This window comes from Hyperolius riggenbachi, chromosome 8 (assembly GCF_040937935.1).
Source record: "Hyperolius riggenbachi isolate aHypRig1 chromosome 8, aHypRig1.pri, whole genome shotgun sequence".
NCBI lineage: Eukaryota > Metazoa > Chordata > Amphibia > Anura > Hyperoliidae > Hyperolius > Hyperolius riggenbachi.
The window spans coordinates 149610242-149630866 of NC_090653.1; the positions used below are offsets into that span (position 1 = coordinate 149610242).

The following is a 20625-nucleotide window of genomic DNA, read 5'->3' on the forward strand; positions in this document are numbered from 1 at the left end:
CACCTCAAACAAAGGGGGGGGGGGGTTTGAGGAATTACTGGTAGTTCTCCTGACCATGCCACCAGAATGGAGGAAGTGACGTATTTAGACAAAGCGCTTGCTCTCAAACTGTTTTTGAAAGCAAGGGGGAAGTCTGGGCTGCCAACCAAGGGGATCATTGTAATGCTAGTTTCAATGTAGGTCAACTGCCATTTTCTCACTTTTTTCTTTAGTGGAAAAAGTCTCTAAGGGCTTGTGTAAACACACAGCTAAATCGCTAGTGATTTTTTTTTTTTTTTTTTTTTTTTAAATCGCTAAGGCTGCTACTTTATCATAGAAATCATAAGAAGTCTTTTCCACTATAGTGATTCAATTTGCGAATCGCAATCGCTTTCTTGAGCAATTTTTAAGGGATAATGAAATGAAAAATTGCAATAGCTGGCGTTTGCGATTGCAAGTGGAAAAGGGCCCTTAGTCAACATGGATCAAGGACCTAAGCCTATGTAGGGAGGGTCAGTGGGTAGTAAATGCACAGTAAAACTGGATTGTTTTTTAAGAACTGTTTACATGTTTTTATTTTTTGATTGCACGAGTTAACTGACTAGCGCTTCTATGCATGCAAATTAGGTGGGTGAACTGCAATTAAATAGATATTTAAGGATATACAGTACTTGTCATTTCTAAGTCGACCCCAAAATTTGACCCTCTGTGGTGGAATTTTTTTATTGACGTATAAGTCTATCCAGCAAAGGTAATGGCTGCACTTGGGGACAGGACGACAACTGAAGTGAGAGGGATATGAAGGCTGCCATATTTATTTCCGTTTAAGCAATACCAATTTCCTGGCTATCTTGCTGATCCTCTGCCTCTAATACTTTTAGCTATAGACCCTGAACAAGCATGCAGCCGATCAGGTGTTTCTGACATTGTCAGATCTGACAAGATAAGCTGCATGCTTGTTTCTGGTGTGATACAGACACTCCTGCGGCAAACAGATTAACCATGCCGCCAGGCAACTGGTATTGCTTAAAAGAGGATGCATTTTGCAGTCTCTATATTCTTTTCACTTCACTTGTCCTTTGGTGACTGCACTGCATAAAGTATTTTAACTGTTAACCAACTCCTGGTCCTTAAAGAGAAAGTCCGAGGGGGGAAAAAAATTGCCTGGAGATTCCTCCAGCCCCTGGCAGCCGTGCTGTGCCCTTGCCGCAGTTCCGCTCCAAGCCGGTGGCCCGGGGTCCCCTCTGTTGCAGATGCCGACCTCGCCAGGTCAGCATCTACTGCGCCTACGCGAGTGCCGCTCGCAATCGTGCTGACATGGTCTGGAGTGTTCAGTGCTGATGCAGTAGTTTTGCACCTGCACAGAACACTTGAGACCACGCGAGCGCGCAGTGATGCGGTTGGCATCTGTAACAGAGGGGACTCTGGGACACCGACTGGAAGTAGAGTTGCGGCGAGGGGACATATCTGCTGCCAGGGGCTGGAGGAAGCCCTGAGTAAGTAGATCGATTATTTTTTTTTTTTTTTTTTCTTCTTTTCTTCTTCTTACATCTGCCCATTTAAGCAGGGCTGTGGAGTTGGAGTTGAGGAGGGAGAGCAATTTTAGGTATCTGGAGTCAGTTTCATAAACTAAGGAGTTGGAGTCGGATGATTTTTGTACAGGCTCCACAGCCCTGCTTTTAAGTGTAGCCGGTAACTCTTCCAGGTTACCAAGTACAGCAATAATGCACTCCCCACTGCGTAGTTGTGGCCAGGACTTTCAGACCTGTGTTTTCTTGCCATTTTCTTTACCGAGGAAGTGTCACTTACCACTGGGTAAATTGCTTCAAATGGGGATGTCGCTAAGAGTACACACATTTCTCAGAAGGCTCAGCGTTGCAGCCATTGGTTGGTAAAAATGTCAGGGTCTCTCAGCCAATTGATGCCACCACCCCATTTCAGAAGTAAGCTTTACAAAGTAGTGCTTTTTGAAGCAAAAATGTGACAGTGGGAGGGTTTTTTTTAAGCACTTTGGCCGACTTTCTCTGCAAAGGCTGAGAGGTGCTCCCCTTGGCCGAGTCAGAAATTTAGGTCCCACTCATGCACAGGTCAACCCCCTATACTTTATATAGCGAGTCATGTGATTCTGTAACACTAACAATAGTTTTTTGTTTTTTATCTTTTCAGCTTATTAATGTTTAGACTTTATTTAATATTTTATCCGACACTAACCTAGTTTAGTATGAGTTTCACTAAAATCGCCACTAGATGTCTCTAGAACACCACCTCTGGGTTGTAAGCAGGGGTAATAAACTGCATTCAGAACTGCTTTCCAAAGCATTTGGATCAGAATGATGCAAACCGTAGCATGGGGGGGGGGGGGGATTAAATGCAACCTTGTCACCTTTTGCTCTGCCCTCCATGCCTACAAAGTAGCCTACGAAGTATAATCAAAAGGCGGGTCAGACATCAGTTAGCAATGGTCTGTGAGACATTCGGTGACCAAATACATTAGAATCATACACTGTAATATTGTGTAAGTTCCCTGTGTGTCGTGAAGACCGCTTTGACCAGGGCTGGTTCAAGCTGCAATAGGGCCTGGGGCACATTGGCTCCCCAGATCTCCCCCTCACCTTTACTGTGCTCCCCTGCACCATTTATGGCTGCATAGCAATTTTCCCATCCCTGCTGGCACGCTGCTCTAATATTCTGAGTGCTCTCGTCTGCATCTTGGCAGGGGTGCCTCCTTCTCAGTGACACGGTGCATGTTATGTAATGGCATGCAACAGGTCACTGAGAAGCTGCATCCAGCAGGGATGAAGGGGAGCGCTGACTAATGAAGTTGCACTTTGGGACAGGTGAGTTTCTATGCTGCCAAATCCTTTGCAGAGGCCCCAGTAAGCATAAGTCAGTGGGGAGAACTGGGGGACCCGGCAGTGCTTGAGGGACCTCAGTGTTCTCCCCAGAATTTTTTTCCAGCCGGGTGGCATGAAAAAGTAGCCGGGTGGGAAATTAAAGGGAACCAGAGACGTTGGGGGAAAGGTTTTATACATACCTGGGGCTTCCTCCAGCCCCATAAGCCTGGATCGCTCCCACGCCACGTCCCCCGCTGCCTGGATCTGCCGGTACCGGGTCTTGTCATTTCCGCGAGTCGGCCGTAGGACGCGGCCAATTGTTTGCATCACAGGAGCTCCCTCCATATACCTACGCATGCGGCTGCAAACTGCGCAGCCGCATGCGTAAGGGTATGGAGGGAGCCCCTGTGATGCGGACAATTGGTCGCGCCCGCCGGAAGTGACAGGGCCCGGTACCGGCGATACAGGAAGCAGAGGATTGCGGCGTGGGAGCAATCCAGGCTTATGGGGCTGGAGGAAGCCCCAGGTATGTATAAAACCTTTTCCTATTTTTCCCTATCCTTCCTCTCTGGTTCCCTTTACGGTCACCATGTGTGGGGAAGGAGGGTGATGTTGTCTGCTACTACTAGGTGACAATGGAGAGGGAGGATCATGCTGGGTGCTGCTTGCTGGGGAGAAGAGTCGGTGGAGCACGCTGGTTGTTACCTGGTGAGGTAGTCATGCTAGCCGCTGCTGATAGGGGTAGAGGATAACACTAAATGATGCTAATGGAGAAAGAGGCATCTTGCACTGAGTGGTGCTGTTTTGATGGGCAATCAGATAAAGTGCTGCCAAAGCCGGATTAATGCCAGAAAGGGGCTGTGGACAGGGTGACTAATTAGGGCCAAAACCACACATCCCCACAGACTGTTTTGTTATCTCATTTAAAAAGTCTCACAATAATTTTGGCTGACAGTAGTAGTAAACCCAGTGTAGACATGCTTGTTGTTTGTCCATGCTAATCAACATGCACTACAAAGGAACATAAAAGTGCTTGGGGGTTTCTGCTGTGGCTTCTACCCTTAAACAAAATCAAGTACTGGTAAGCAGACATACATACTGTATACAGGAAATACGGTATATAGAGGACAGAGGGGGGTTGAGTAGAAAAAGGTGAATACAAACTGAAGGGAAGAGGAATAGGTGTGAGTCTGGGAGATAGATTGTCTTTGAGGGACAGAGAGAGTGTGTGTGAAAAGGACTGGGAAAGGGGAAAGAAAAAAAGAGGGAGAAAGTGTGTGAGAGAGAAATGTGTAAGAGGGAGAGAAACAGACTTAAAAATGCAGAAAAGAAAATGTGAGTGCACAGCACACTGCAGGAAGTCTGCAGACTGATGTCCAGGAGTCAGGACAGCTAGCTATGTAACCTGTCCGGCAGAGCAGTGGGGGAAGGGAAGCAGTAGTAGCTAGCTGTAAAGTTTTCTAATACCTGTCTTGAGAGACGGCAGCTGAGTCACAAGGATTCCCTTGCTGGGGGGCCATAACTGCTATCAGATAACCATCTGCCCTGCTGCTGCTCTCCCCGGCATGAATGAGCGCTGCTCCACGCTGTTCTCTGTGCTGTGACCTCTGATCGGGGGAGGCTGGAGCACGTGCTGAGAAAATTCCTGCATGATGGGAAGACAGAAGGAGAAGAGCCCGTTCTCTGCACTACTCGGGCAATCAGTGACTCAGAGGGAACACAGGAAGCCCACGTTCTCTCGGCTCTTTCCCTGTGTGCCCCGACCTCTTCAAAGCTCCCGCGGTCTGGCTGGCTTGTAATGTCAGGAGCTGAGGAGGAGGGCGGAGATTGTATCAGAGTGACAGCGGCCAGCTCCAATGCCAAAGCCGCTGCGCACTTGTGCTGGATGAGTGTGGAGGACGGCAAATATGCCGTAGACAGGGATTAGGGATAGTGATCACAGCAGCCGGGCGGGGACTGACCACCAGCCGGGCGCTCCGCCCAGTTAAAAGGCTCTGGGGAGAACACTGGACCTGTGGCAATCACCCAGGTTGACCTTGAGGGCCCGTTTCCACTATCGCGAATTTGCATGCATTTCCGGCATGCAAATATGCATAGGCAATACTAGTGGATGTGGCTGTTTCCACTTGTCAGGATTTCTTTGGGGTTTAGTGTGCAGGAAAAATCTGCACGGCAGAGCCATCAAAATTCCTTTGCCGCACACTGCTAGGCGATTTGCATACAATGAATTTAATAGGAAATTCGCATGCGGTTTCGGTATGTGACTTTCACCGCAAATTTGCATACGATTTCACATACAACCAATGTAAAAGCACACAGGCACTGATGTGGTTGAATTTGCATACAAACATGCAAATTTGCATACAAACTAATTTGCATCCGCATGCAAATTCGTTTCCGCGACGAGCCGGCCCTGGCTTTGACCAATTGAGGTGTGCATTCCAAAGGCTTTGGAGTGGTCCTGCTGTATGGCACCATGACAATAGCATCAGATTATGAAAGTTCTTTAAGTTGGGAGATGAGGCCATGGAATGCGGAGCAGTGCTTTTCAGCGCTGCTAGCTTTGGGCGCAGCCAGCGCCGCCATAGACTGTAATGGGAATCAGTCTATAGCGGCGCTCAGTGAGGAAGGTCGGCTCCGTCAGAAGACGGAGCCGAAGTTGTTTAAAAAACACAATAATTCGGCCTCCAGCAATCGCTGGAAGCCGAATTATTTCATTCCCCCACTATCCATGTCGGCCTGGAGGGGGAATAGTAATTAAAACGCCCCGGACTTGTGCAGAAGCAGGACCAGCCATTTAACAGCTGGATCCTGCGCCCAAGTCTACCAGCGCCGTATTCAAATGTACGCTGGGAATGACCTAGTTTTCCAGCACAACCCACAAATGGGCAATCTGGGGAACTTGAATGCTACGTTACCACCTTGAAATGTTTGCCCAGTATTGCAGTAAGATGAGATGCACCATGTGCTCTACTTCTATCGCATGGCTAGTATTAAGGTCCCCAGCACAGCTAGTAACTTAAAGCTTTACGGATGCCAGTTAGGGATCATACAGCAAGAAGATTGCCACTTAATTTAACTTGTATTTCTTTGTGCACAAACTAAGCTGTAAAAAATAGTTGAAGCATAAAGTATGCACTGCACCCAGTGTGTCTGTGGAATCCCAGGAATGAACATTAAAGTGTATACAAGATGAATGTGTATGTACAGTACAAAAAATATAAACAACCAGGCTGTTTTTACTTGTTTTACTTTGCAGCCTGAAAGAGTAACTTTTTAGGCATGGATGTAACAGCTTCTGTCTTGTCAGTAGGGAATATAGTAAACATCACTGATAAGCAAATTACAGCCTAAAGGGGCCCATACACCTAACAATTTACCCGCCGATATACAGCCGTTTTGAACGGCTGTGAAATCGCCACGCACACTGCTGACAGAACGATCGATTTCCATCCAAAAGCAATTGTTCCCGTCAACCCATCCGTGCAGAAGATTTTTCTCGGTCGCTGGTGGGTCGGGAGTGCGTCGTTAGTGGCGTTCGAATGCCCTACGACCGACGCAATACAGCGGTATAACATTACCTGCTCCAGCCGGCGCCAGTCCCCTGGTCTTCTTCTCCGCTTCAGGCTCCAGAGCTATACAGAACTTCCTGTCCCAGCAGGAAGTTTAAACAGTAGAGGTCCCTCTACTGTTTAAACTTCCCCTGGACAGAAAGTTCAGTAGCCGGAGCTGAGAAGACAGGGGACTCACACTGGCCGGAGCAGGTAATGTATGCAGAGAGGGGGGGGGGGGGGGGCAGCTCCACATACTGTGAACAGTTTCAGGCTGAAATCGATTCACAATCTGTTTTCAGTAAAGGTGGCCATACGATCCCTCTGGTCAGATTCGATCAGAGAGGGATTTATCTGTTGGTCGAATCTGATGGCAAATGGACCAGTGTATGGCCACCTTTAAGTTTTCCCAGCAGAATACAACTTCTGAGAGCAGAGGGACATAGAAAAAGGTAAACAGCTGCCACTGAGCAGAGAAAACAAAACACTCAGGGCTCGTTTCCACTGTTGCGGTGCGGAATCGCCTGGATTCCACCGCGGACGAAACTGCACGCGGATGCGTTTTTGCATATGGTTTTCCCTGCGATTTTGCATGGCTAGGAAGCAGGCGAATTTAACCATGTCACTGCCTGTGTAAATTTCTATAACATTACATGCAAAATCGCGGGGAAAACTGCATGACAAAGCCGCATGCGCTTTCCCTATTAAAAGCATTGCGGGCGATTCGCCTGCATTCCAGCAGCACGCGAAATCTGACGGCTCTGCCATGCAGATTTCCCCACACCAAAACTAACCCGCACAAGTGGAAACCATCCCATCCACTTGTATTGCCTATGCGAATCCGCATGCGGTGCCCGCATGCAGATTCGCTATAGTGGAAATGAGCCCTCATTCTACTTTGTAAATGTTTAAATATAAAATAAAACCATTGAATACTGAGTCATTTTTAGGAGTATGAGGATAAATACAATTGTTGATCAGTTTTTATTTAACCTTGGGTTCACTTCAGTATCTTAAGCAGGATTAAGAGATCATGCAAACCTGTAAATTGACGGATTTGCATGTTACCACATGTTAGGCACCCAACTTTTCTGCATACTTATTTTTCTGCTTTCTTAAAGAGAACCAGAGCTGAAAAACAAATAGATTTATACATACCCGAGGCTTCCTCCAGCTCCATAATCCTGGAACGCTCCCACGCTGCCGTCCTCCGCTGCCTCTGTCCGCCGGTACCAGGTCCTGTACTTTCGGCCAGTTGACGCAAGCGCAGTGCGCTCCCTCTGTACTACGCAGGTGCACGCGTACAAATCCGGAGGGAGCCCCTGCGCATGCATACAACTGGTCGCGGACGTGACTGGACCCGGTACCGGCGATAGAGGCAGCGGAAGACGGCTGCATTAGAGTGATCCAGGCTTATGGAGCTAGAGGAAGCTCCAGGTATGTATGAAATCTTTTTCTATTTTTTAGCTAACCCTCGTCTCTGGTTCCCTTTAAAGAGACTCCGTAACAAAAATTGCATCCTGTTTTTTATCATCCTACAAGTTCCAAAAGCTATTCTAATGTGTTCTGGCTTACTGCAGCACTTTCTGCTATCACGGTCTCTCTAATAAATCAATGTATCTTTCCCTTGTCAGACTTGTCAGCCTGTGTCTGGAAGGCTGCCAAGTTCTTCAGTGTTGTGGTTCTGCTATGAATACCCCCTTCCAGGCCCCTCTATGCACACTGCCTGTGTATTATTTAGATTAGAGCAGCTTCTCTCTTATCTTTTACAAGCTGGATAAATCGTCCTCTGAGCTGGCTGGGCTTTCACATACTGAAGAATTACAGACAAGGGCAAAGCTGTTTGCAGGAGAAAAAAGAGCAGCCTGAAACTTCAGTGCATGAGAACTGCAGGGAGAAAGAAACACACAAATGATCTCTTGAGATACAAAAGGAAGGCTGTATACAGCCTGCTTGTGTATGGATGTATTTTCTATGTGTGGACATACTGTACATTAACCTACTTCCTGTTTTGGTGGCCATTTTGTTTGTTTATAAACAAACTTTTTAAAACTGTTTTTAACCACTTTTAATGCGGCGAGGAGCGGCGAAATTGTGACAGAGGGTAATAGGAGATGTCCCCTAACGCACTGGTATGTTTACTTTTGTGCGATTTTAACAATACAGATTCTCTTTAAAGAGAAACCGTAACAAAGGATTGAACTTCATCCCAATTAGTAGCTGATACTCCCTTTTCCCATGAGAAATATTTTCCTTTTCTAAAATCGATCATCAGGGGACTCTGTATGGCTGAAATTGTGTAGAAACTCCTACCACAGTGTGATGTCAGGAATGAGGTGCTGACATCACACTGTGGGAGCCTTGTTGCATTGTGGGAAATAACGGTTTAGGGCCCCTAAAATACCAGGGCAGTATAGGAACCCCACAAATGACCCCATTTTAGAAAGAAGACACCCCAAGGTATTCCGTTAGTAGTATGGCGAGTTCAAAGAAGATTTTATTTTTTGTCACAAGTTAGCGGAAAATGACACTTTGTGAAAAAACACAATTAAAATCAATTTCCGCTAACTTGTGACAAAAAATAAAATCTTCTATGAACTCGCCATAAACGGAATACCTTGGGGTGTCTTCTTTCTAAAATGGGGTCATTTGTGGGGTTCCTATACTGCCCTGGTATTTTAGGGGCCCTAAACCGTGAGGAGTAGTCTTGAAACGAAATTTCTCAAAATGACCTGTGAAATCCTAAAGGTACTCATTGGACTTTGGGCCTTTTAGCGCAGTTAGGGTGCAAAAAAGTGCCACACGTGGTATCGCCGTACTCGGGGGAAGTAGTACAATGTGTTTTGGGGTGTATTTTTACACATACCCATGCTGGGTGGGAGAAATACCTCTGTAAATGACAATCTTTTGATTTTTTTTACACACAATTGTCCATTTACAGCGGTATTTCTCCCACCCAGCATGGGTATGTGTAAAAATACACCCCAAAACACATTGTACTACTTCTCCCGAGTACGGCGATACCACATGTGTGGCATTTTTTTGCACCCTAACAGCACGAAGGGGCCCAGAGTCCAATGAGTACCTTTAGGATTTCACAGGTCATTTTGCAACATTTGGTTTCAAGACTACTCCTCACGGTTTAGGGCCCCTAAAATGCCAGGGCAGTATAGGAACCCCACTAATGACCCCATTTTAGAAAGAAGACACCCCAAGGTATTCCGTTAGGAGTATGGTGAGTTCATAGAAGTTTTTATTTTTTTTGTCACAAGTTAGCGGAAATTGATATTGTTTTTTTTTCACAAAGTGTCATTTTCCGCTAACTTGTGACAAAAAATAAAATCTTCTATGAACTCACCATACTCCTAACGGACTACCTTTGGGTGTCTTCGTTCTAGAATGGGGTCATTTGTGGGGTTCCTATACTGCCCTGGCATTTTAGGGGCCCTAAACCGTGAGGAGTAGTCTTGAAACCAAATGTTGCAAAATGACCTGTGAAATCCTAAAGGTACTCATTGGACTTTGGGCCCCTTAGCGTACTTAGGGTGTAAAAAAGTGCCACACATGTGGTACCGCCGTACTCAGGAGAAGTAGTATAATGTGTTTTGGGGTGTATTTTTACACATACCCATGCTAAATGGGAGAAATATCTCTGTATATGACAATTGTTTGTTGTTTTTTACACACAATTGTCCATTTACATAGAAATTTCTCCCACCCAGCATGAGTATGTGTAAAAATACACCCCAAAACACATTATACTACTTTTCCTGAGTACGGCGGTACCACATGTGTGACACTTTTTTGCAGCCTAGGTGCGCTAAGGGGCCCAACGTCCTATTCACAGGTCATTTTGAGGCATTTGTTTTCTAGACTACTCCTCGCGGTTTAGGGCCCCTAAAATGCCAGGGCAGTATAGGAACCCCACAAGTGACCCCATTTTAGAAAGAAGACACCCCAAGGTATTCCGTTAGGTGTATGGCGAGTTCATAGAAGATTTTATTTTTTGTCACAAGTTAGTGAAAAATGACACTTTGTGATAAAAATCAATTTCCGCTAACTTTTGACAAAAAATAAAATCTTCTATGAACTCGTCATACACCAACAGAATACCTTGGGGTGTCTTTTTTTTTCTAAAATGTGGTCATTTGTGGGGTTCCTATACCGCCCTGGCATTTTACGGGCCCAAAACCGTGAGTAGTCTGGAAACCAAATGTCTCAAAATGACTGTTCAGGGGTATAAGCATCTGCAAATTTTGATAACAGGTGGTCTATGAGGGGGTGAATTTTGTGGAACCGGTCATAAGCAGGGTGGCCTTTTAGATGACAGATTGTATTGGGCTTGATCTGATGGATAGGAGTGCTAGGGGGGTGACAGGAGGTGATTGATGGGTGTCTCAGGGGGTGGTTAGAGGGGAAAATAGATGCAATCAATGCACTGGGGAGGTGATTGGAAGGGGATCTGAGGGTTTGGCCGAGTGATCAGGAGCCCACACGGGGCAAATTAGGGCCTGATTTGATGGGTAGGTGTGTTAGGGGGTGACAGGAGGTGATTGATGGGTGTCTCAAGGTGTGATTAGAGGGGGGAATAGATGCAAGCAATGCACTGGCGAGGTGATCAGGGCTGGGGTCTGAAAGCATTCTGAGGGTGTGGGTGGGTGATTGAGTGCCCTAGGGGCAGATAGGGGTCTAATCTGATAGGTAGCAGTGACAGGGGGTGATTGATGGGTAATTAGTGGATGTTTCGGGTAGAGAACAGATGTAAACACTGCACTTAGGAGGTGATCGGACGTCGGATCTGCGGGCGATCTATTGGTGTGGGTGATCAGTTTGCCCGCAAGGGGCAGGTTAGGGGCTGATTGATGGGTGGCAGTGACAGGGGGTGATTGATGGGTGGCAGTGACGGGGGGTGATTGATGGGTGATTGACAGGTGATCAGTGGGTTATTACAGGGAAGGACAGATGTAAATAATGCCCTGGCGAATTGATAAGGGGGGGGGTCTGAGGGCAATCTGAGCGTGTAGGCGGGTGATTGGGTGCCCGCAAGGGGCAGATTAGGGTCTGATCTGATGGGTAACAGTGACAGGTGGTGATAGGGGGTGATTAATGGGTAATTAGTGGGTGTTTAGAGGAGAGAATAGATGTAAATGCTGCGCTTGGGTGGTGATCTGATGTCGGATCTGCGGGCGATCTATTGGTGTGGGTGGGTGATCAGATTGCCCGCAAGGGGCAGGTTAGGGGCTGATTGATGGGTGGCAGTGACAGGGGGTGATTGATGGGTGATTGACAGGTGATCAGGGGGGATAGATGCATACAGTACATGGGGTGGGGTGGGGGTGTCTGGGGAGAATCTGAGGGGTGGGGGGTGATCAGCAGGGGGCATGGGGGGGGGGGGGGATAAAAAAAAATAGTGTTGACAGATAGACAGGGAGTGATTTATGGGTGATTAGGGGGGTGATTGAGTGCAAACAGGGGGCAGGGGGGGGGGGGTCTGATGGGTGCTGTGGGTGATCTGGGGTGGGGGTGGGGGGGGTGGGAGAAATCAGTGTGCTTGGTGCAGACTAGGGTGGCTGCAGCCTGCCCTGGTGGTCCCTCGGACACTGGGACCACCAGGGCAGGAGGCAGCCTGTATAATACACTTTGTAAACATTACAAAGTGTATTATACACTTTGTATGCGGCGATTGTCGGGTTAACATCCCACCAGCGCTTCCGTATGGCCGGTGGGATGTTGCGGCGGGTGAGCGGCGCCAGGCGGAGGATCGCGTCACTGATGACGCGATCACTCCGCCCATGCCCCTACAAGGACCGCCGCCATTTGTCTATACGGCGGTCCTTGCGGGGTCCACTTCCCGGCCGCCATTTGTCTTACGGCGGTCGGGAAGTGGTTAAACACCAATTTAGTATTTTTAGCTAAATAAAAGCAATAGTAAATGCTTGGAAATGGTTTAGAAGCAATCAACATGCACTACGATTAAATATATATTTGTCAATTAGTACTTGTGATAATGTTAACTATGCTAGGGGGTACTTGGCGAGTACAGGCTTTTAAAAGGGGTACATACCAATAAAATGTTGAGAAACACTACTGTAGACTACTCATCCCATCTGTTTACAAAAGATCATGCATTTGTAGGTCACACGCTGCATGTGTCATTGAGTAATGTACAATTTACAGCATGGTGATCATTAAAGCTGAGAAAATTAGGAAATCAGAAACAAGATTTTGTTGCAGGAGTTTCTATGCATAGTGACATTCTACATTACTGGATATGAAATGGGAAATACTGATTATCATAACACAAGGAAATAATTATGCCTACTCACAGCAATCCATAATTTATGCTTACATGATGTGTGAATTTTATACAAGCAGCAATTATTATGTGCACCTTTGGAAATATTAGGAAGTTGTAGCTGGTTTCTTTTCCAGCAGTCATCTAGTTATCTACCGTGATTATATTCTCTATAATATTCTCCCTGTGTCGCTGCGTCCAGCTGTCCCTGTGTCCCTGTTATTTGCTACTGCGCATGTGCGCAGTACGGACAGCTGGATGGGACCAGGGAGCGAGGTGTGCGGGTGCATGCGCACTGGCGGCGGCGGTAGAAAAAAGACCTAGAGCCTGTTTTTAAACTGGCTTGGGTCTACTAGTCTTTAGATAAATTAGCAATAACCAATGACAAGATTTCCATAAATTTCTGAACACATGTTCATGCACCTAACAAATGTTATTTTAATTACATAAACCAGAGACCTACTTCTACTTAAAGCGGATCCAAGATGAAAAGCTAACTATAACAAGTAACTTGTCTATATCTTAACTAAAGTTTAGATAGTTTACACAGCAAATCTAGCTGCAAACAGCTTTAATAGAAAATGAGTATTTCTTCCTGTGATACAATGACAGCAGCCATGTTGTTTGTAAACATTACACAGAGGCAGGCTTATCTGTATCTTGATCACTCAGCCTGTGAAGAAAATACTAATCCCCCCCTCCTCCCCTCTGCCTCTGAAATCAATGGCTAGTAACACCTCCTCTTCCTCCTGCCCAGACTGAGCTCCCATGAGCCCTTGCTACTGCCAAGGCTCTCTGAAAACATGTGGGCGTGGTTTATTTCGTTTTTAGGGAATTAGAGTATTAAAACAAAAAAGTATTTGGCTTGAGGAATGCCCTATAAACAATAGGAAAGGAACACAATTATGCAATGAGTAAAATTTCACCTCGGATCCACTTTGAAGAGAACCAGAGACGAAGCACCCTGGTGTATTTTACCTTAGTAACCACCTAATCTGCTCTTTGTTTTATTGTTCTCTGTTTAATCTGCTTGTTATCACCTCTGATAAGAATCCCTGACTGAGCATTTAGTCTGGCTTTGCTATGGAATGATTATACCTGAGTCTGTCTTCTCTGGTCTTTTCAAGCCCAAGCCTGCCTGTGGCTCCGCTATAATGACTCGGCTATAATCATTCCCAGCAAAGTCAGACTGAATGCTCAGTCGGGGATTCTTATCACAGCTGATAACAGACACTTAGCAGTGAGGATGAAACAGAGACAGGAGGGCAGGTGTTTTCTCTAATGTTCCTACTGATTTATATGGTATAATACATGAGGGTGCTTTGTCTCTGGTTCACTTTAAAGGGTATAAAATCCTGAAATCTTAACAAATGGATTTGGAATGCTAGACACCAAACAGGTGGATACAGTGTACAAGCACAAGTGATCTGCCCGGTGGATCAACTCAAACGCACCCACCATGGACCAATCACATTGCTTAGGCCATTGCCTGACGTACTGATCCATCGTCCCTCCCCACAACACAATGGGGCATATGCAATTCACTTTTTCACCTGAGTTTTCTCCTAGGTAAAAATTTTTAACTTGTCAATAAAATGCCTTTTAAGCCGCCAACAAGCAAGAAAATACTCAAAATAATTTTGATAGTACTTTTGGTACTTTTCCGTTAGCTGGGCACATCCACTAGGTGGCGATAATTACTATTCCCCCTCCAGGCTGACCATGGATAGTAGGGAAAAATGTAATTCTGGTGGAGTTTTATCACCACCTAGTGGATGCGCCCGGCTAACGGAAAAGTAACATACTTTTTGGTACATTTTTAGTTGAAGTGCTGGAAAGTTAGCAGGGATTGAGGAAACGCTGACACCTCCGCTGCACAGACCAAGGGAGCAGGAATCCACAGATCTCAAAACTTATGCACAGGAAAGGAGCATTCCGCTACACCAAGGCTGGGTATAAAACTTTTCTTCAACTTTATTTGCACATCAGTAGACACATACAAAGGCTGACGCGTATCGGAGCTCTAGGAGGCTCCTTAATCATAGCCACATGCTGGAAAGTTGTTTTAAATTGAAGATAAAAACTTAACTCCTACGAGAAAACTCAGGTGAAAAAGTGAATTGCAGATGGGCCTGTGTGTCCTCCATCAAAGGTGTGTGTGGACCACTAACAATAGGTTTTGCAGGTGATTTGGTAACCAGCTAAAGGCTCATACACACATCAGACTATAGTCTTTGGAAAATGAAAGATCACAGACCAATCTTACCACCCTTCATGTAGTATGAGAGCCATACTCTACACAGTCTTTTCTATGGAGCTGAACTCCACATCAGAAAAAAATCTTTGCAAGATGCTGCTCACACAGATGCTGTACAGACACAAAAGATCAGTATCTGCAAAAGATCTGTTCCTGCCAAAAATCCATTCCTGCAAATTGCAATGATAGTCTATGAGATCTGCAGATCATCATACACACATGATTTAACTGACATTCATCTGCAGATCAAGCAATCATCCGCAGATCTGAAAATCCATCCTGGTGGATCTGATCTGCAAATGAATGTCAGTTAAATCATGTGTGTATGATGATCTGCAGATCTCATAGACTATCATTGCAATTTGCAGGAATGGATTTTTGGCAGGAACAGATCTTTTGCAGCTACAGATCTTTTGAGTGTGTGCAGCATGTTTGTGTGCAGCATCTTGCAAAGATTTTTTTCTGATGGGGAGTTCAGCTCCATAGAAAAGACTGTGTAGGTATGGCTCTCATACTACATGGAATGGAGTCAATTTGGTCTGTGATCTTTCATTTTCAAAAGACTATGGTCTGATGTGTGTATGTGGCCTAAGACATTTTAGTAAATGGGATAGTAAAGAGAAATTGGGTAAAGGTGGCCACTCCCTGATTGAACAATGTCCGATCAATGTTCCAGTTTATTTTATTTTTTGTTTGCTTTTTTTTTTTTTTAAATCAGAAAATGGTTTTGTTGTTCAAGTTATGATCAATAAATACTTTACACACTAGAATCCATGTCTGGTATATTTTATTACATGATGTGCTGTCAATCAAAATGTTTAGGAAGTGAATCACAATGCCCCCCCCCCCCTCTCCCCACCACCAAGCTGATGATGTGCATGTTCACAAACACTGAATCGATCTAAATATTACTGAAATTCATTCCATTCTTGTACAATCGCTTAGTATCTGGCCACCTTAAGTTTTTTTTTTGTTTTGTTTTGTCTTTTAGTATGCTGACAAACCTAAAGACTTTAATTCACTAAGCATTACCGCATTTGATAATGCAGAAAACCGCTGATTTTACTGATCATTTTGCCAAATGCCAATTTATTAGAGCTATTACCTCAATGAAAATTACTGACTAGTGATGTAAATTACGGACTTGTGCAGTAAATACCTCAACACGTGTCAGTAAATATGAATTCACAAAGAATAAGGCTAATTTCACACCAGGACGTTGCGTTAGAGGGGGCGTTAAGGTCGCATAACGTCCCCCTAACTCAACGCCTGGTGGTGCTGGATCTGGACGTCAGAGTGAGCCGCGTTGTGCAGCTCACTCTGGCGTCAGTGATGCCGTGATGCGCACTCTTGTGCGCATGCGGCATCACGTGGTCCCGCCGGCCAATCGCCGCACAGAGCGGCTGCTCCAGGAAGTAAACACTGCACGTCATAACGTGCAGTGCATATTAATTATCCATGTGCCTGGCCGCTCTCCGCTCCTCCTAAACATTACTGAGCATGTGCAAGCAGTCTAACGCGGCTCAGCCGCGTCCAAAGTACTGCATGCAGTACGTTGTCTTGTGACGCAGCGTTACAATGTAACGCAACGTCCGCACTGTGAACAGCCCCATTGATTTTTCATTACTGTGCGGTGGGCTGCGTTACAGGCTGATCTAACGTGCGCCTGTAACGTCCCACTGTGAAACCAGCCTAAAGTATTTGGTAAATGTGTTAGGTATTTATCTCCAGCTCTGACCAGTCGGTAACTTACAATATCCATTATGGTTGATCATGAGATGCAAATTATTCCAAAATTATGCAATTTTTTATGTAAATGTATGTTGTTTGAAAATGAACCAATCAGTTTAAACCCAAGTTTAAATTGATTGGTCCATTTTCAAGCTGCTTATATTTACATAAACATTTGCATCCCCACACAGCCCTGCTTCTCACCCATTTGATCCAATGCTCTGGTGGGTGGTTCTTCAAAATGACAGAGCTGGAAAAGGAGACATTTAAATAGGCTTTTCTGTATACTTCTAAGGTGGCCATTAACGATCCAATTTCTAGCAAAAAATGATTCAAGTGATCCGATCATAATTATCTGAAGTGAAATTATTCACTACACCATCAACTAACCAATCTATGCTTCCTATCTATCACAACCGACAAAATCTAAATTTTGGCTCAAAGAAAATCCAAACAGAGCACTGTTTTTATAATCAGTCGTGATCGATTGTGCCCATCAACGGAGATTTACAACCAATCCGATCAGAATTTCTGATTGCTAGAAATTGGACCATTAGTGGCCACATATAGATGTGCATATATATATACTGATACACAGAAGAGCTCCCTTTAGTTAACATGTATGCACAGCTAAAGGGATGCCAGGGATGCACTGGACAGAAAAGGCAATGGCTCATGCACACCACTTGTGGGGAGCGTTGCAGTAAAAAATACATTTTATTTTTTTTTACAAAACAGTGGGGGAGTGATCAGACCCCACCAACAGAGAGCTCTCTTGGTGCAGAGAAAAGGTGGGGGTCACTTGTGTGCTGTGTTGTGCAAATAGGCCACTGCATCTTTACGGCCAAGCTGCAGGGGCTGCAGCTTGGCCGTAAAGCTGCAGTGGCCTATTTGACAAAAAATGGCCTGGTCTTTAGGGGGGTAAAGCCTGTGGTCCTGAAGTTGTTAAGTGTGTTTTTTTCCGGTATATTACCAAACCTCTACCAGATACGAATAAATCTTAGTGAATTTGGAAAACATGTAAAATACATAATGCGGTATTTTACCAACCCACATTTTTTTTTACCAGACTGCCCTTGATAAATTGAAGCCAAACAGGCAGAAACATAAACCTCCTGTATCACAGCATGCAGCTATTCTGTTTCCCCACATATGAATTTGAATGCGGAACCGCAGGCTGCTTCCAAATCGCACAGAAGGGGGGAAAATAGTCATTGCTGCGTTTTTCAGACACCAAAACCAAATTCCCATGGCTGTGCAAGACACGGCTAGAGTGAATTAGATGTAAATTCACACCAACACAGGTGATGCGTCCAATTTGTAAAAAGACGTGGCTCCCTAGTGGGAAACACGTCCTAAGAATATAGATTCAGAGGGCAAGTCCACTTCATCAGTGGGTTTATAATCCATCTATGAGAATGATCTACAGTCCAAAAATAAACAAGGGTCAAAATCAGAATCTATGCTCTGTCCACTTGGTTATACTGAAGTAATTATAGCTCTGTTATGTACAAAGATCCACATAGAAAGAAAACTGAGTATGCTAATGCTAGAAGGAAGGCAGGGCAATGTGCATTTGTCACTTGATTGCTCACAGTGGACAGCAGTGGCTTTGTAGCTATCCTTGCAGTACTGGAGTCCTGGGGCTCGATTCACCAAGCGGTGCAAAGTGTTAGCACCGTGGTGAAAAGGCCCTCTTCACGCCTAAAGTCACTTTAGGCATGATAAGAAGGGCTTCGCGCGAAGTTTCCGCGCGTAAAGTTTTGCGCGCGCTCCCGCGTGCGTGCGCGCGAAGCGCCCCGCACTTCGCGCGATGCGCCCATTAAACCCTATGGGACTTTGCGCGCGCGCCTGTGCGGGTGCGCGCGCAAAACTTTGCGCGCGATAACTTCGCGCGAAGTGCAGGCAAAAACGGTGCTAACTCAGTGGTGAAGAGGTCATCACGCCTAAAGTCCTTTAGGCGTGATAACTGGGTTAGCACCGCTTGGTGAATCGAGCCCTAGAGTGAAAACCATGTCAGGACATCATCTGAATTGCATGTTGTTACCTCTTTGTGCTCAAAACGGAAAATTGAATACTTACCTACCGGTAATTTTCCTTTCAATGTCCATGGCAGCATTACTACGGGGTTAATCCCGCCCCTTTAACCCCTGCAGAACGTGTCAGTATAAATTCTAAGACCTGCCCCCATGAAGGTGCTTTTTTTGATAGTCCCCCCCTTAAAACTGTAGCTACCGGGTGGGCGCTCCGTATGCTGCCATGGACATTGAAAGGAAAGGAAAATTACCGGTAGGTAAGTATTCAATTTTCCGTTTTACTTTCATTTCCATGGCAGCATTACTACGGGGATTTTAAATATACAAGAAATAAGGGAGGGACAACAGGTCTTTTGCTGCTAGTAGACTTTAATACAATGTTTGAATACATAGGGCTATGCCAAGTTACTCCACTCGACATATTTATACTTTAGATAAGGTTACATTCACTTTCACAGCGGAAAGTATCTCCTTGCCGAACTGGCGCTCCTGGGTCTATTTTATAATGGGATATAAAAGTGTTTACTGAAGACCAGTTGGCGGCTCTACAGATGACTTCCGGAGAGACCCTTGTGTACGCCGCCCATGAAGCTGCGATGGATCTCGTCGAGTGCGCTGAGATCTCCACCGGTGGTTCTTCACCCATGTTCCTGTAAGACATTCTAATAGTTCTCACCAACCAATTGGCAATAGTTCTTGTGGTTGCTGGTTCCCCTTTCTTGTAGCCAGTCGGAATAACGAATAGTCTCTTCGTTTTCATTATGTCCTTAGTGATTTCTATATACTTTTTCAGTAGTTCTGGAATATTAAGGGATTCCGGTTTGTCCAGACTTGGATCTTGGAAAGCAGGTAGGTTCCATTCCTGGTTGAAATGGTACGAAGTGGCGACTTTAGGCACAAACTGGTCAATTGGTCTCAGAGACACCCTATCTGGAAAGAATTGTGTATGAGGGGCCTCACAACTTAAAGCTTGCAGCTCTGAGATTCTCCTTGCTGAAGTTATGGCTGTTAGAAAGACGACCTTCAAGGTTAGGTTAAATAGACTGCAGTCTGGTAACGGCTCAAATGGTTCCTTTATAATTCCCTTTAGTACTAATGGCAGACTCCACTGTGGGTACCAAACCTTCTTTGGAGGTCTTAGCTTTGTGGTAGCTTGCATAAACTGTATCAGGAGTGGCTCTAGGGCCCATCGTTTATGTGTTAGGGCCGATATTGCTGATACTTATGTCTTCAACGTGCTAAGGCTCAAACCTAGGTTAAGCCCTGCTTGAAGGAACTCCAATACTGTAGTTACTTGGACCGAGTTCAATGCTATGTGTCTTTGCTCCAGGAGACGATTCCATGTCCTGTGATACGCAGAATTCGTAGAGGACTTACGCGCTTTCAACAGTGTTTCTACCACTTCAGCTGAGCATCCTAACGAGGTTTATCTGTTCCTTTCAGTCTCCACACCGTTAAACGGAGCAGTTGCGGGTGTGGGTGTAACATACCGTTCTGCGATAGGAGATCCTCGGGCAGGGGAGTAGAATTGGTGGTGATGTCGACAACTTCTGTAGGAGTGGGAACCAAGGCCTGCGAGGCCAGTAAGGGAGTACTGCTAGTACTACTATTTTCTCCTGTTGTATCTTCCTCAACACCCTGTGAATCATCTGCGCTGGTGGGTAGATATATGCCATCTTGAAAGGCCATGGGTTTGACAGTGCATCCCATGCTATCGCTTCCGGAAACTTGTACCGTGAAAAGAACTGAGGACATTTGGTGTTCTCGGGAGTTGCCATCAGGTCTACTTGAGGTTTCCCCCAAGTGCTGCAAATTAGATGAAAGATCTCCTCCTTGAGGCTCCATTCCTTGCTGTCCAGCCACCGGCGGCTCAAGGAGTCCGCCGTTACGTTCCTCACCCCAGGAATATGGATGGCATGTAGATATAATAGATATTTCTGCG

At 45.5% G+C, this 20625-nt stretch overlaps 1 long non-coding RNA gene across 1 annotated transcript in view; it reads right to left on the reverse strand.

The window, feature by feature from the left end:
- The window catches only part of LOC137527120 (uncharacterized), a 50418-nt gene that overhangs the window by 2580 nt on the left and 27213 nt on the right, over window positions 1–20625 (reverse strand). The window lies entirely within an intron of this gene.